Raw genomic sequence first — 17,420 nt, 5'->3', positions numbered from 1 at the left:
ACCTTCTCTTCCAACCCCCCAGTCCACAGGGGTAAACAATCAGATTAATATTGTACATACACATTTGTGTTAAACATGTTTACAGATTAGACATTTTCAATATGAGGAATTAGGATTAAGAGAAATAAATACAGGAGATATTTTCAGAATCATCAGATTCTGAAGGGTTTTGGTTTTGTTTGGTTTGGTTTTTCTTCCTCTGAATGACGATAACGTTTTCCATAGCCAGTTGAATAGGGTTGACTTAGCTCTCTGAACTGCTGAGAGGAGTTTCTTCCATCAAGGTTGTTCCTCTCACAATGTTGTTGTTGATGTGTATATTGTTCTCTTTGTTCTGCTTTTCTCACACAACAGCAGATCCTGTAATTCATTGCATGCTTCTCTAAAGTCTGACTATCTATGATTTCTTATACAACAATAGTATTCTATAATAATCATATACCATAATTTAATTTTTGGGCATCCCCTCATTTTCCAATTCTTTGCCACTACTAAAAGAGCTGATGTGAATATTTTGGAACATGTGAGATTCCATTATAACAATTTCTTCTACATATAGACCTAGAATTTAAAATGCCAATTAAAATAGTATGAACACTTTTATTGCTCTTTGGGCATAGTTACATCTTGCTCTCCAGAATGGTTGAATCAGTTCACAACTATACCAGAATTACATTAATGTCCCAGTCTTCCCACAACCTCTCCAATATTGATCAGGTGTGAGATGATAACTCAGAGGTGTTTTAATTTGCGTTTCTCTAGTCAATGGAGTATTTTTTCCTTTCTTTTTTTTGTTTTGTTTCTAGATTTATTTCAAGGCAATGGGATTAAGTGGCTTATCCAAGGCCACAGCTAGGTAATTATTGTCTTAGTCGGATTTGAACTCAGGTACTCCTGACTCCAGGGCCAGTGCACTATCCACTGTGCCATCTAGCTGTCCGTGGAATATTTTTTCATATGATTATAAATACTCCTTCATTTGAAAACTGTCTATTCATATCCTTTGATATTTATCAGTTGGGCAATATATTCACTTTTAAAAAAGTATCTCATGTATTTCTTTCCCTTAATCCTATTTTCTCACATCAAAAATGACTCATCTAGAAAGATGTTTAATACCAATGGACATGTACAATATTAATCTGATGGTTCACTGCTGAAGGGAAGCAGGGGAAAGGGAGGATAGAAGGAAATTTTTTAACTTAAAAATATACATATGCATATGAATGAATGTTGAAAAACTTTCACAACATGTATTTTGAAAATAAAAATTATCAGTTAAAAGAAAATGTTTTTAGCAGTATGCTTGATACACAGCGAGCAACTTGTGTTAGTTATTATTATTGCTTATTGCTAGTTCTGTCACTGTTTAAAATCGAAGGATATTGTCTAGATGACTTTAGATCCTGTCCAGTTCTAAAGATATATAAACTTCCATGAAACAGCTATCCGTTCAGAAAGAGAAAATAGTTATGATTCCAGTGTGAATATGATCCCTAATGATATATGAAAAACTTTGGCAAAAACTAAAATAATCCTACTAGGAGGAAGCTAACTTTAAAGTTGTGAGTCTTTGAATTCCAGTACATTGACAACCTTCTTCAATTAAAGAGGAAAATAAAACATTTTCCTTAAGGTTTTAGGAAGCTGATATATTTTCCAGTTTTTATTGCTAAAATATTCACGTGAATAAAATATTCAAATATTTCACATCAAAGGTTTGATAGTGTGGATGGATCATTGCTAAACCCAAGGAGTAAAAACTCAAGTAATAGTAGACACTGTTTCTAGAACTACCCATCATGTTTCCAAATTTAGTATCCTGAGTAGCAAAATTATCATCCTAATAGTGAGAAGCAATATTTTTAAAATGAATTAATTTATTTTTCTGAAGATTGTAAGATTCCAAATTCATTTTTAAAAAATTATTTCTCTCTATACCCTTTTATCCCTCCAAGCCTTGGATAGCAAATTATATGATATAGTTTCCACATGCACAAATCATGTTACATATATTTCCATATTATTCATGCTGTGAAAGAAGATTCAGAACAAAAGGGAAAAATTACAAGAAGAAAAAAGAAAAAAAAAACAAGTTTTAAAAAGCAAAAATGGTATGTTTTGATCTACCAGGAGTAACACTTAATACAAACCTAGTGCTTGTTAATCTCAAAAACATGAATTCCTAATGAAAAACTCTTTTCAATAAGAACAGCTTAGAAACCTTGAAAATAATTTGGTAGATATTTGGTTTAGACCAACTCATTACTCAATCTATCAAATGACAAGTTTCAAATGGATGCTATTTCTAAATATAAAGTCACATTGCAACAACAACAACAACAACAATAATAATAATAATGATGATGATAATAATAATAATAATACGGGAGAATAGTAACTACAATCAAGGAGGGAACTCAACCAAATAAGAGGCAGAAAATATCACCAGAAAAAAAATACAACCTCAACCTTCAAAATCATCAAGCATTTAAACCTACACATACTTGTACATTTCCACAATTCTATTAAAATAAGAATAGATACTGTCAAGTATGAAAAATATTTTTGAATCAAATGTCAATGCTAAAAGTTCAATGGCCAATGCATAATGGCAAATGATAAAAATAGATAAATATTTAAAATCAAGAGCATTTTCTAATAGCGATTAAAGAAAATTAAAATCTTTTACTGAAAGCATTGAAAACTATCAATGATCTTTTAGAAAATGCTATAACTCATTGTCAATAAAGGTATATACTGAAATATCTCACTTTCAACAGATCCTATAAATCATCAAAATAGAACAAAAATGTCATGAATATTAGGGCAGAGATAAAATTTTGGGAAGGAGGTATACTAATATCATGATAGAGAAATGGATTGTTACAAAGATTCTCAAAAATAATTGCTATCATGAAGATTAAATGAAATTGCTCATATTCTTTGATCTAAGAATTAGGTATATTTGCTAAGAAGGCCAAAGACAAAAGAGTCTCATAAACACAAAAGATATTCATATCTATATCTATATATCTATATATCTATATATCTATATATCTATATATCTATATATCTATATATCTATATATCTATATATCTATATCTATATATCTATATATCTATATATCTATATCTATATCTAGAGAGAGAGAGAGAGAGAGAGAGAGAGAGAGACTTTTGTGGAAGCAAAGAACTGGAAACAATGAACTGTGGCTTTAATAAGTATACTTGATTATTATTATAAACTAAAAAATTAGCAATATAAAGAAATTATCAATATAAAGAGTTTGGAGGAAAGTTGAATGAAGTACACAGATCCACCAAAATGGTTATATCAACCAGGATAATGTAAATTAAATAACAACACTATTGTTCCCAAGGAACATACAATGTAAAACTACAAAAATCTTCAACTCTGTCTGCATCAACTGTTCTTTTTCACTGATTCTTTTGTTGTGGTGGTGGATAATGGTAGCATTGGTGAATCTAAGTAGAGTGACTTGATCAGGGTTTTAACCAGAAATGAGATAAAATAAAGAAAAAAAAAACTTGTCATCAAAACTTCATATGTGCATTATGACTGTTTTCTAGATTGCAAGGCTTCAGTTTATTTCCCAAAATAAACTTTGCAAGTCTTCTTGTAAAACTTCTTAGAAATTTATGGTATTATAATACATTTTGTCACAACAGGCCCCCACAAAGAGATTTTCCTGCAAAGAAAAATCAACTCAAAGTCCTTGAGGATTTTTAAAAATTTTAACAACCCAGACCTCCACTGAAGTCTTCCTATATTTTTGAAAGACATATTCAGAACCACGTGCGTGAGCACGCACACACACACACATACAAAGAACCTCTGCTCATCTCAAATGATATCTTCAATATCAAGAAGTAACTGTTCACGGGTAATGAAAAGAAGATATTTATAGGAAAAACAGAACAAGTACTAACTACTGATAGCAAGGAGAATACATTAATGGCAGTCATGAAAGAAATAGACTCTTCAAGGAACAGTAGGTATAAAGTGCAAAGTATACACTTCCATCCTTTTTTATTCCCCTACTGCACAACTGCAAATGACATTAAAATACTGCCCAGATCATGTCTATATCTGGAAGAAAACTGCAAAGAAAACAAATATTTGGGGTTACCTAGCTTTTTGGTGTTTTAGTAAAATTTTAGTTTAAATAACATATTAGGATCTGGAATTTTTTTTAAAAAGTTTCCAAGGTATTATTTAATATCACCTAAGATACTTTTGTCATGCTACATTACATTTTGAGTACTCCCCCTATTCTTTCGTGGCCTACCAGTTTGCAGGTATCAATAAAATGCATTCACAGATAAAATGAAAAAAAACCCATTAAAATCATTTAACATGGTAATTTTAGCTGTACTTTCTTTTAATATAGTTGACTTATTGTTGAAGTGATAGGCAATTTCATTTTCATTATTTCTAATTACAAAACTAAATTTCTTTCAAAATACCTACAAGGAAAATTTTAATAATTTCCATAAAGATTAATTATATGATATAAATGGAGTAGAATAACCAGAGTTGAGTTAATGAGATGATGATCTCCATGCCTTTTAATATTTAAAAAGGCTAAAAACTTCTCTTACAGTTCTTAGCATTTGAAATTCTATCAAGGATCTTGTTTGATTTTTTAAAAAGTATCTTATTTAAGTAAAACCAATTAATTAATGATACTCATTTATCATAAAAGCACAGGTATATATTACACATATCACTGCATTAGTTGATCGAACTTGTTTAGCCAAAGGGGTGATGGATGTATATTGAGCAATCCAGATGCTTTTCTAAATGAGAAATCTCACCCCAACGCAACATAAAGACAGAATCCAAAAACCTTTTTACTTCATTCTCAGCAGTGTTGCAATATGACATCTAAACAGAAATGTAGGAGAAAAGCCTTCTTCTATATATCCTTCCATATTCTCTCTTCTTCTACCCCCCCCCAACACAATTTATAATCATTCTACCAGCTGCACATCATAGAGTAAATGAATGAAGCAACACAGCTGGGTGGTTTTGTTTGCTCTTTTTTTTTTATTTTTTTTAAGAAAAAGCTGTTATATACTTCTGAGTGCAAGATGCTGGGTACTGCTGTATTTAAATTACTTCTAGGTTTCCTTAATCCAGTTTGGTATATAATATGAATTATAGCATTTTTAATAAGAATTTATATGGTACTATCTTGTGCTTCTAGTAGGTATTATAATTTTATGAATTGCTTTTTGTAATCTAGCAACATCTAAAAGTCTATCATCACTCACCATCAATTTTTTCAAAAACCTGCCCTTAATTGACAGAAAAAAATGACAAAATGAGAAAAAAGACAAAAAAAATATTAAATGACAAAAAAGATTGGAAATATAGAATGGAAACATAGAAAAGAAAATATCTTAGGGTTACATCTAATATCTTACATATTTCCAATTTTAATTCCAATGTTTTTGTGATTTAAGTATTCCTTCTTTATTTCTCTTCCTGAGAGATCAAAACTATACTAAAAAAACCTGTTTCAAAACTATGCTACAATGGCAAAGCAGAATAAAGAAAACTGGCACTTTTCAAATCCAGGCCTCTCTAAAATATTTCACAAATCAAAAAATTAGAGAGAACCCTCATTGATTGTGCTGAACCAGATATAAGTAAGATCGGTAGATGTGAGATTTTAGAAATTGTGTAAAAACAAGCAATGGAAAAGGGGAAAATACTCTCATTAACCAAGGTGCATACCATTTGTAAGATCATTATTTTAGGTAGCTAAAGCAAATGAAATAAAAGATTATATGCATAAATAATGCAATACATGTTATACATAATGATATCTATGTGTGTATAAGTATGTATATGTACATGTGTGTATATATTTTTTTCAAGGTAATTCATTTGCAAGACCTCTATACTTTTATTCTGAGATCAAGGGTCTAGAAACTATACATAAAGTTTGTGATTCCCTTTAGAATGCACTCTATTTAAAATAAACATGTATATGTAGATTATGTCATTTTCATGAATGAAGAAGAAAGATTGTTGATTCTATCTTAATAGAGGTTAAGAATAAGGTATTATGAGTGGTAATCTATTTAACTTAAAATTCCACTAAGAAATGATTTAAGAGAAAGAATTAAAAATAATAGAAAGAAAGAAAGAAATGATAGAACTAAGTGGAAAGAAATGTTAAGTAATAAATATTAACCAATTTGCCTCTAGTTCTTTGTTTAGTTTAATCATTCACATTCTATGCTTTTTTCTAGGTTTTCCATCTAATTAGGAAAAGCAGGAAAAATAGATTGTAAGTAAAATGTTAGTAGTATTTCGACTGACTTTTACGGAAAACCAAACTTGGTTAAATGGGAACAAAAATGCAGAATTGATAATTTTTAGAAAATTGATAGATATCATGGGAAATACATATGGTCAAATTATGTTTATTTAGGCACTATTTTCCTATTTTACAGAAACAAATGCTACCTTATTTATTGATCAATTTTATTGCTTTTGGCTTTTATAACTTTTAAAAAAGAGCAAAAAAGAGCAGCTAGGTGATGCAGTGTACTGAAACTGGAGTCAAGAGAACTCAAATTTGACCTCAGACACTTAATAATTACCTAGCTGTGTGGCCTTGGGCAAGCTACTTAACTCAACTGCCTTTCAAAAAAAGAACCAAAACAAAACAAAATATATTTTAGCTTTGCACAGTGGCATTATCATAGCCATTGAGATTTATTTGAGGTGTGATTATTGCTAATTGAAAAGACAGCAAAGATGGAAACGAAAAGTGTGAGGAACTCATTCAATTTTTGTGATAAATGATAGAAAATGTGAGTTGAAAATTGGATTTTTATCATTACTATATTTAGAAAAGACCCAAGAGAGAGAGAGACATCCACTTATGGGGAATGGCAGGGAGAAAAAAAAATCAGTATATGTTGTGTCATTAAAAATTAAAAATAGGAAGAATTCAGAGAAATCTCAAAAGACTTGCATGAACTGTTACAGTGTCAATTAGGTTAGTAGCCTGATAGATAGAGTGACAAAAATAACAGTACCAGCAGCAGAAGACAAAAAAAAATCAGATTAAATACAATGATCATTATTGGTCCTCTCATCAGGGTTGGGAAGGGTGGGTAGGAGGAAATTTTGTAACTTAAATATATACATATGCATATCAATGAAAGGTAAGATTTCAATACACAAAATGAGAGAGACTACAGTAGAGGGATTATATGAGTAAAGATGTGAGCACAGACAGACAATATAGGATAAATGAATAAATTGAGAGACCAGAAATTAACTAATTTACTTTGAGCTTTGTTTATTAAAATATATTGCAGAATTTTTTTTCAAAATAACCATGGAAAAATGATATTACATAAATTAATAGAAGAAAGAAGAGAGGGCTATGGTATTTACATCACATGCCTAGGTTTATACATCAATACATATTAGCTGTTTTACAGGACTAACTGGATCCAGTTCCTTCTTCTCACCTTAACCCCATTGCAGTGTTTGTTCTGCTTTGTTCTTGCTATCATTATTTTTCAATTGTTTATAACTCTTCATTTTCCCATTTGAGGCTTTTTTACCAGAAATAATGAAGTGGTTTGCATTTCCATCTCCAGACCATTTTATATGAGGAAACTGACACAGGTAGGGTTAAATGACTTCCCCAAGATCATACATCTAGTAAGTGTTTGCAACCACATTTGAACTTAGGAAAATGAGTCTCCCTGACTCCCAACCTGTCATTCTATCCCATTTCTCCATCGAGAGATCCCATTCTTTTTGCTAAAATCTAACTACCAAATGACATTAACTGGTCTTTGGGAGGAGAAGCATAGAACTATGGCTAATCAAACCATTCAACAATCAATAATAATTAAGCTCTTAGTGTGAGACTTCAAAGTACTAAAAATGCAAAGACAAAAATTAAAGAAGCTCTGCCCTCAAAGAATTTCTTTGGTAACAAGGAGGCATTCTGTACATTTATAAGAACATACATAACATAAATAAAATGAATAGAATAAAGTTTGAAAGGGAAGGTACTAGCAGCTGATTCATACAGAAAATCATTTTTGAGTAAAATTTTAAAGAAAAAGAGAAGTGTTTAGACAAAGACTACCATGATTTGAATTGGATACTCATGTGATGGAGCCAACTCTAACGTGCGATCAAATGTGAAATTTTCAGTATGAGTATTTATTAAACCTTACAAACTGGAAATATTCACAAATCATGGCTTGGTTTGCTTTTTCAATTGTCTAGACTTAAGAAAGATTTAATGCTAATTAAATTTAAATATGTGTCCATATATTAGAACACCCCCTTCCCCCAGATCTATGTATTAAATACCAGCACAACCAGGTAATGTTCTATAATCATTGCTTATGCTCAGCAGGAAAGTAGTAGGAGACTCAGAGGATGAAGTTATAGTGAAACTGGAATGTTGGAGACTATAGGATTATTATTATTATTATTATTATTATTATTAATAATAATAATAATAATATTACTATTACTGGTAATAATAATGATGATAACTGGCATTTATATGGTATTTTAAGCTTTGCCAAGTGTTTTTATTGTTGTTATTGTATGTTAAGTGTTTGTGACTCCCTTTGTGGTTTTCATGACAAAGACACTATAGTGATTTACCAGATCTTTTTACAGATGAGGAAACTGAGGCAAAAAAGATTAAATGACTTGCTCAGAATCATGCAACTAGTTAAGAGTCTCAGATCAAATCTGCATTCATGTCTTTTTGACTCCAGATCTGGCACTCTATCCACAGCTAACATGTATTTATGTATAAACCTAGACGGGTCATACCACCTAGCTGCCCCAGGGAGCCTTAAATTCATTCTCTTATCTGAGTCTCAAAAGCCTCCTGGAAAAAAAGGAGTTCCAGGAGGGAAGGAGGGGCAATCTAAAGGTGAAGGAAAGAAAATGGGAGAGGGAGGGGGAACATAGATTCTATATGTATGCATGTATGTATTTTTATATTTAAAGGGCATCTATTTACATTCCAATACTTAAAACTGTTCCCACAAAAGGTAATGCTCTGCTTTTTTTCTTCTAAAGTGAGAAGTATTTGTCCTACAACACTATATAATTCAAGCACTCCCACTGAATTTCCTTGTTATTTAATAAGCAATAACTTGTGTTATGATTTAGAAGGCTGAACAATGGTGATAATTCTTTGCTGTTTCATGGGACATTCAGAAGTAATTAAAACATCTAAAAAATTGGGGTTTTGCTTGCCTCAATTAACCTTATTCAAATTATTTCCTCAGTAGTACAGTTGAACAGTTAAGAATGTTAGAAACTCCCATCCCACTCCCAAAAAAATTTAATGTAAGATTATTAGTACAGAATAGAGTAGTTTATAATTGTGGCTCATAATTTTTGTAGCTACAAATGCATTTTTTCCTTGTACATGTTATTTCTGTATCATAGCCTAATGTTGTTGGCACATAGAAAACTACATTTAATAAAAAAACTCATCAAAATTGTCAACACTGCTGCCCTGATCAATAAGTTACCTGGTTAGACCAGTAAAGATTAATATTAAAACCAATTTCATATAAATCAAATTACTAAGAATTCTGTGGAATTAAAAAACTGTAAAGGACATTTTATTTTATCCTGAATGAATATTAAAATTTGTTTGCCTGTGTGTGTGTGGGGGTCACTTTAAATGCCTTTTTCCCCTTCTTTTATGTTATACTGATGTAGATTATAGCCAAGTGTTAAATAAGGTGTGCTTAAGGTGCCATGATCAATGAATATTGACAGGAAAACTGGACGGGGGATGAACTCTCCAAAGAAATTATCAAAGGTTTGGACACTGTAGAAGATTACAAAGGCTTTCAAAGGTGAAATACTTAAAGACTGTGCCTAAACACAGAAAATGTAAGTCAGGGAACAGAATACATTTTTTGAAGTAGTCCTGTTGTTTGAAGATGAATTTTATGATCATGGAGTTTCAAGCTTGAGGGTAAAAATCAAAATGATGCCTTCTAGCTTTTTCCTTCTACTAAAATTTTTCTTGAGAACTGATGCTGTGCGCATCAGAATGAATGACACAAATGACAATGATGCTGACAAATCTTATATGTTAAGAGACTACACCTCAAGAGAACAAAATAACAAATTTAATAGTATTGTCTTGAAATTTCATTTTTTAGAAATCTATTTTAAGGTTTAATTTTATGTTAATTTGATGTTAATGTTTAATTTCATAATAAGTACAACAAATTTTGAAAACTGAAATTAATTTCATTCATTCTCTTGGTCAACAACATTCCACTGGATTTATAAACTTTTTATAATTTCTGAGGGACCAATATAAAAATAGAAAACCATGCATAGTCTTGGGAGTTGTAAGGGGCTATATGTCATTGGGTCTAACCACTTTGTTTTTTTTTTACAGTTGAGAAAATTGATACCTAGAGATAAAATATCTTTTCTAGTGTCACAGCCTGAGAAAATTACTTATTAAAATATGAACACAGGTCTTCTGGCTAATGGAGGAGTGCTTTAACTGCTCAGAAGGTTGCCTATCATGTTCCTCTTCCTCTTCCACTGAACTTTAAAGAGCATGACTACATTTAATGAGTGGTTAATTCAATACCCCAAACACTATTGTATGTATATATATACATATATATATAGTTGTTTCTAAAATTCCATAATATCTACTCAAATGTGGCTTGTTTACCAACCATACCATCAGATCTATTACTTTGAATTGTTAAAAGAAGATAATTCACAGTTGACATGGCATTCTTTTGAATTTTACTATTTCTATTTTCTCAAAATCCAAATTTCTATTCTTTTCCCTAGAGGTTAAGTAAAATAAATAATATTTGTATTTCCTTTTGTACTGCCCATCATTAGGTGAGATCAAGCAGAAAACTAGGAATCTAATCACTTGATGATTTGGGATATTAACAGTGTATTATAGAATGATACAAATATTACCAATTAAATGTTAACAAAATAAGGATATATCTGAGTATCTTTAATAGTTTTGCAATACAAGTTCATCTCATTTTTTGGAACCCAGTATACATATTTAGGATTAAAAATTTTTAAACAATCTTTTAAAAGTAAATATATTTATGAGTTTATTGCAAATATGATTGGAAGAAAACTAATCCATTTTATTTATGTCCCTGCATGTTTCACTGTCCCTCTTAATAAAGCATAATGAAATATGACAATACTAACTGTAAGAGAGGCCATGTCTGAGAGGCTGGAATTTTCAGAAAGAATAGATAGATCTTAACTTGGTGGCTACGTGCATGAAATTCCAAATAAAATGTCATATCATATGTAAAAAACCAAAATTTTGTTGGACTGTCATAAAGCATAAACGAGGGAAAGCAGATGGACAAGCCAGTACAAGACATTAACATTTAAAAAAATTAAAAATGGGAGAAATTTGTTTAGTTCATCCAGTAATCATGGGAAGATATAGACAAGTATTGCATAGAATAAGATTTGAGGTATTGCTGCCTACATCTTTTAGGGGTTACCCCATTGATAAAATTTTGCATTTTGCCAAGTATAAGAGTATATTATCAAATTGCTAATCAATTTGATATGAGGTTCAATAGGGGATATTATTTACCACAAAAAGGCAGAAGAGGAGTCTTTATGAATGAGTTATCTGAGTTGGATTCTTAAGGATAGTGAAGAATGAGATCCAGAGATGAGGGTAAATATTAGCACAGAAGGAAAGATAGAACCACAGATTGGTACAAGTCAGTCATTCAATAAACACTTATTAAATTAAGAGAGCCCATCTCAAATATTCACATGAACTAATTGTGCCCAATCTCTGGTAGAGCATTCTGAGCTCCTTTTGGTCTGATCAGTTGCACTTGAACACACTGTAACTTATCTCTAAAAGAATGATGTTGTTTTGGTCTTCTTTGATAGCATGGAAGAAGAACCAACCAATCAAAATTGCTTAATGTGGGTTAGATAGTATGCTAAATTCTGAATATATTAAAAACCCCCAAAAATCAGCCCTACCCTCAATTTACTCACAATCTAAAGGAAGAGACAAAAAGCAAACAGGTACAAAGAAGCTAAATACAACTATGTAAATTGGAAATGATTAAGAAAGAGAATGAACTAGATTTAAGATGGATTGGGAAAGACCCAGTCTAGAAAACAGGACTTTAGTTCAGTCTTAGAGGAAACCAGGGAAGTGAAAATACAGAAATGATGAGGTTGAAGATTTCAAACATGTAGTTTTTTTTTTATTTGTCATTATTTCTTAATGAGGACCATGCCATCAGGAAGGTGATGCCCTAACTTGCAAATGAATTGGATTTAAGTGAAAGAAGGCTATCAGAGTCATAAACCTCACTTTCTCATGTCCTTTAACTTTATGTCCAACATTTGATTTATGTTCATAGTGTACCAACTGAATCCAGTAGCAAAAAATAGACCAGGCTGACTGGAGATGGCCTTAGATGCAGTGGCAAATCTTGACATTTATAGGCTAAGGCCTCAGTTGGTAGAGGAAATGCCCATTTACTGATTAAGACTAAGTAAACAATCACACAAAGAACATAAAGGAGTAAAACATAGTCCTTGCTGTGCTAATAAAACCACCATTATAAATGCTTCATCTAACTAAATAAGAGAGTAAATAATCATTTATTTGAGATAATCCCTAACAGTTTTACGTATACATCGCACAAAAGTGCCAAGATTAAGAAAAAATAAGTCAACTTGGATTTTAGAAATGGGAATTAGAGGTACTAATATTTTCTTTTCTGTACACATCAGCATTGATGAAACCTTGTCATTTTTGTGGAAAGTAATTGCCAAGATTTATTCTGTGCATTTTCTTAATAGTACCACCTACATATGAGGACATGTTAGGACAGTTAGAATAAAAAGACTGTTGACCTATGAAGGTTCTTTGTTTTCTCACTTAAAGAAAGCAGTATTCCCTCATTATTACCTTCTGAGATTATTTTCTTCATTCAACATGAGCCTCAGAAGGATTAAGAAGATTATAATTTTTAAAATTCATTAAAAAGAAATGAATTCCTGTCCTGATTCTATCACCAAAAGTTATGTAAATTAGGATTAATCAATTAATAAAACCTCCCTGGGTCTCATTTTCTTCCTTTAACACATATGCCATGCACAGAAATATTATTTACAATAAAATATTGTATATAGAAATACCCTGGCAAAATAATTATGACTTCACTTTCAATAGCACATTTGAAAAATCTTTAATGATATTCATTTCATCATGTTTTGAGTTTAAGCTCTCACAAAAAAAATAGAAAGTATCCTTCAACTTTCATCTTATCATTCCTTTGAGTTTTGAATTATGTCCAACATTTTATTTATGTCCATACCCTATTCAATTTCATAAAAATGAAGTTTTTGTGAACTACTTCTACTCTATTATTTCTACTTTAAAAAATATAGTGGCTATCAAATCCCATCGACAACTTTGTTTTTATATTGTATTACCATCAATAAAATAAATGTGGCTTTTGATACTCCTGCCAAGATCTTTCATCTCAATGATTTCAAATGCCATTTAACATATTCAGCTATTGTTAGACTCCTCCCCTCCTACAGTTTGACCTCTTCTAAATAATTTCTTTTCAGAATCTGCCCACCATGAATTTGTACCTTCTCTTTTTCTATAAAGTCATTGTTATAGACTTTTATTTGCTCAATGACATCAAATGCTTTCGAATGTGAATATTCTATTCTTTCCTTTTATTGGATACAACCACCCAAAACTAGAAATCTCTTAAAAACTAATATATTCATGCTAGAAGAGGAGTGAAGATGGTAGTGTTCACTATACTTCTATTTTTATGAAAAAGATCCAAATAACAAAGGAATACCAAGAAATTAGGGTTTATTGAGAAAAAAATTATTATCAGTGTTTAGGCTAATAGTAGCAAAAATTAAGTCCTGACTATGCTCCTTTCTACATTGATCTACATTATCCTCAATATAATATTAATTATAATACATATTCTTCATAATCATACCAATAATAGGACCTGAGGGTATCCATAACTTTTTTTGTATTAATGAGTACTCATTACACAAGGTCACACAGAACACAAGGTCAAGGATTTATTTCTAAATCCAGTGACTCGATTAGATGTGGGTATGACTATTTTACTTGAGATACAGAACTAACCTAATATCAAAAATGTCTAAATGGGTAGAATATACAATAGGATCAGTTGCACAAATGGGAAATCATTTCTCTTTCTATACTTAAATAATCCCAGTTAAAGTGAGGTATCATTACCACTACCACCAACACCTCCACCACCACTATCATCATCATCAATCATCAGCATCATCATCAATGTAAGAGGTGATGAATTTTGACTAAGACGCCTGCATCAAAAAGGAGACATGTAACTCAGCTTCCAAACAATTTCTCCAGTAAAACTCCAAAGTTGACAGCAGAAAGAATAATTATCAAAAAAATCAAATCAGTGACTACATGAAATTATTTTTTTATATCTCATATTACACAAGACATCAGTCAGAAATCTGTAGGATCCAACAAAAATGGCATTAAAATAGAGCTGCTTTCCAGCTAAGAGACACACATAACTAATTAGACATGTCTGGAGGCAAAAAAGTGAATGAATTTTCTTATGAAGTAGAGATAGTCATTGGGGGTAGGGCTGCAAAAATAAACTGTTTAGAAAGGAATTTATGAGTGATATTATTGCACTATAAAGAACTATAATAATCAAACCAAGAAAAAATTAGTCTAGGGGCTGTGAGATGCTAATATTCTATCCAAAGATGCCAAGACCCTAAATATACAGGGCTCTAAATCTCACTCATCTAGGTAGACAGGGGTGATCAATCCCAGATATGCTTGTAACTCAGATTATGGGTCAGGTAATCTACCCAATAACACAAAAGATAGAAAAACCTGACTCCAGAACTAAGAATAAAAATTTGGAAATGAAAGAATCAGAGAAAATACTTGTCAGTATCAAAAATAGTTGCAAATCTAAAGCTTTCCCCAAAGAAGGAGGAAATAATTACATAGCAACTGTTAGGAGAAATAAAAAGGAAAATAAAAAGTAATTTTTCACAAAGGACTTTTTGAATATGTTGGAAAAATTAAGCAAAAATTTTTAATTAAATAAAAGTTGGAAGAATTGGAAAGAGAATATATAGTTTAGAACAGAAAGTAAAACTCTTTACACAAGTAAGAGACTCCCAGAAAACTACAATAGACCAAACAGAAAATGATGAATCCATAGAAGATCATAAGCCCCTTAATTTTTATTCTGAGTTGATACTATAAATGTAACTAGATTTTTGTCATTTCTTGTATGTTTCACTTTTTAGATGAATTGATATATATATATATTTACACAGAAATAGAAAGATTCTACTATCAAAATTAATAAATGGAAACAATGTCTTGTGTGTGGAAGGAGAATGAGGTTTTTTTTGTGTGTGTTTATTTTGTGTGTGTGTGTGTGTGTGTGTGTGTGTGTGTGCCATGCATTTCTATGCAAGTTTGATTTTTGTAAAATGTTTTCCAATGTGAAAATTATTGAGGCATGAATAGAGGATTTCATTTCCCCAAAGAAAGGACACCAATTATCTGTTTTCTTAAAAAAATTATTAATAAAGGAAAGCTTGTTCTTTTTGTTTCTATTGCTTTTCTTCAGATTTTTCAGAAAAAAAAATTTCTTATTGTCAGAAAACAAATGAAGCCAAGGAAAAAATAAGAAAATATGTGAAAATATCTGATATCAAAATCAACTGAAAAGAGGTTAGAGAGAATTCAACAATCACTGAACCCCTAAAAATTCATGACACAAAACTCCACCTCACAACAAATAGTAGTTTAATAAATCATATTTATATTTATTATAATAATGTTTGTATATATTGTTTACCCTACCTCACATATCTCCTTTCATATATTATTCATATATTGTTCTTACGATGGTTGTGAAGTTGAAATGACATATCTAAAAATTTACAAATCTTAAAACTCTTATGAAAATATTAGCTACTACTATATAATTTTTGTTACCACATTAGATGTTTAAAGCAATTCTAGGAAGTGTGATCTTTTCCACATTGATAAATGAGGCAAATGAGTTTGAGAGATATTAAGGGATTGCCCCAGGTTTACATAGGTACAGCATAAGGTAAAAGTTGAATTCAGTTTTTCTAGCCTCAAAGTCAGAGTTATCTGATTTTTTTAGCAAGACAATGGGGGTTAAGTGACTTATTCAAGGTCACTCAGCTAGGCAATCCTTAAGTGACTGAGGCTAAATTTGAATTCAGGTCCTTGGGACTCCAGGGCCAATGCTCTATCCACTGTGACACCTAGCTGTACCTGAGTTGTACAATTTGTTGGGCAAACTAACAGCCCCATTTTAGTAAGTGAAGGAGGATGCCTATAATATGATCTGGGGATGAACGTAAACAAGGAAGAAGCTATTCTAAGTTAGGGATCGTTTTTTTCCTGTATATTTCAATGTTACTAGAATTTCTCTAATCATCAATACCTTTTCATTGAATTCTTACGTTGTTACAAGGATAGTCAATAAATGCTTCTTGAATGCATAAATAAATGTAGCAAATAAGGTGGTAAATGGATACTCATCAAAGTGACCACAGAATGTTTGTGGTTTATTGTATTTTCTCCTAAGTATAGCCACCTAATCATAAATATTATGATATCTTCTATAAAACACACATAAAGTAGATTTTTCTACAAAGAACATACAATCTGTCAATGTTATCACTATAAAATTATTTTATATAAGGTATTAATTTTTATTCTTCATTCCATTATTTTAACAGCAATATATCAGTTTCCAAATACAAGCTAACAACTTAACATAGAAACATTTCTGTTAGTTAAAAAATAGTTAATATTGTAGAACCAGAAAACCATGGTAAAATATGAAGATATGCTTTCAAGGACATATTGTTTCTTTTTTTTTTTGGCTTTGCTCTGACTTATAAGAAAATATTTTCTGAATTTGATCATCTATTCAATACATAATTAGAATTCTTCTTATTTTGTAAAGGACACTTTATAACACTTCAAGGGTCACTGCTTGGGCCACTTCTTCTATAAATTCTTCCATGATCTCCCTACTTATAAATGTCATTAAATTTCAGAATATTCTGAATCTCTCCTTTTGTACCTTTCATGCCATAACTTTTATTATAATAATTTTGGTATATATTGTTTACCCTACCTCACAGAATGCAAGTTGCCTTCTCAGCAGGTAATATGACATTCACAAATCTTTGCATGCTCAGAACCTGTCACCTATATAACTATGAACTATGTACATAAGCAACATAGCTGCTT

The 17,420-nt window shown here is 31.0% G+C and overlaps 1 protein-coding gene and 1 pseudogene across 1 annotated transcript in view; one reads left to right on the top strand and one right to left on the bottom strand.

Annotated features, from left to right (window-relative positions):
- SPOCK3 (SPARC (osteonectin), cwcv and kazal like domains proteoglycan 3) overlaps positions 1 to 17,420 on the bottom strand; it is a 740,694-nt gene that overhangs the window by 523,038 nt on the left and 200,236 nt on the right. The gene's annotated exons all lie outside the window — the stretch shown is intronic.
- Positions 6,722 to 6,849, top strand: LOC141519713 (U4 spliceosomal RNA; annotated as a pseudogene).

Source organism: Macrotis lagotis, chromosome 3 (genome assembly GCF_037893015.1).
Source record: "Macrotis lagotis isolate mMagLag1 chromosome 3, bilby.v1.9.chrom.fasta, whole genome shotgun sequence".
Taxonomy (NCBI): domain Eukaryota; kingdom Metazoa; phylum Chordata; class Mammalia; order Peramelemorphia; family Peramelidae; genus Macrotis; species Macrotis lagotis.
Note: the sequence above shows the minus strand (reverse complement) of the source record. Positions and strands in the feature narration are given on the sequence as shown.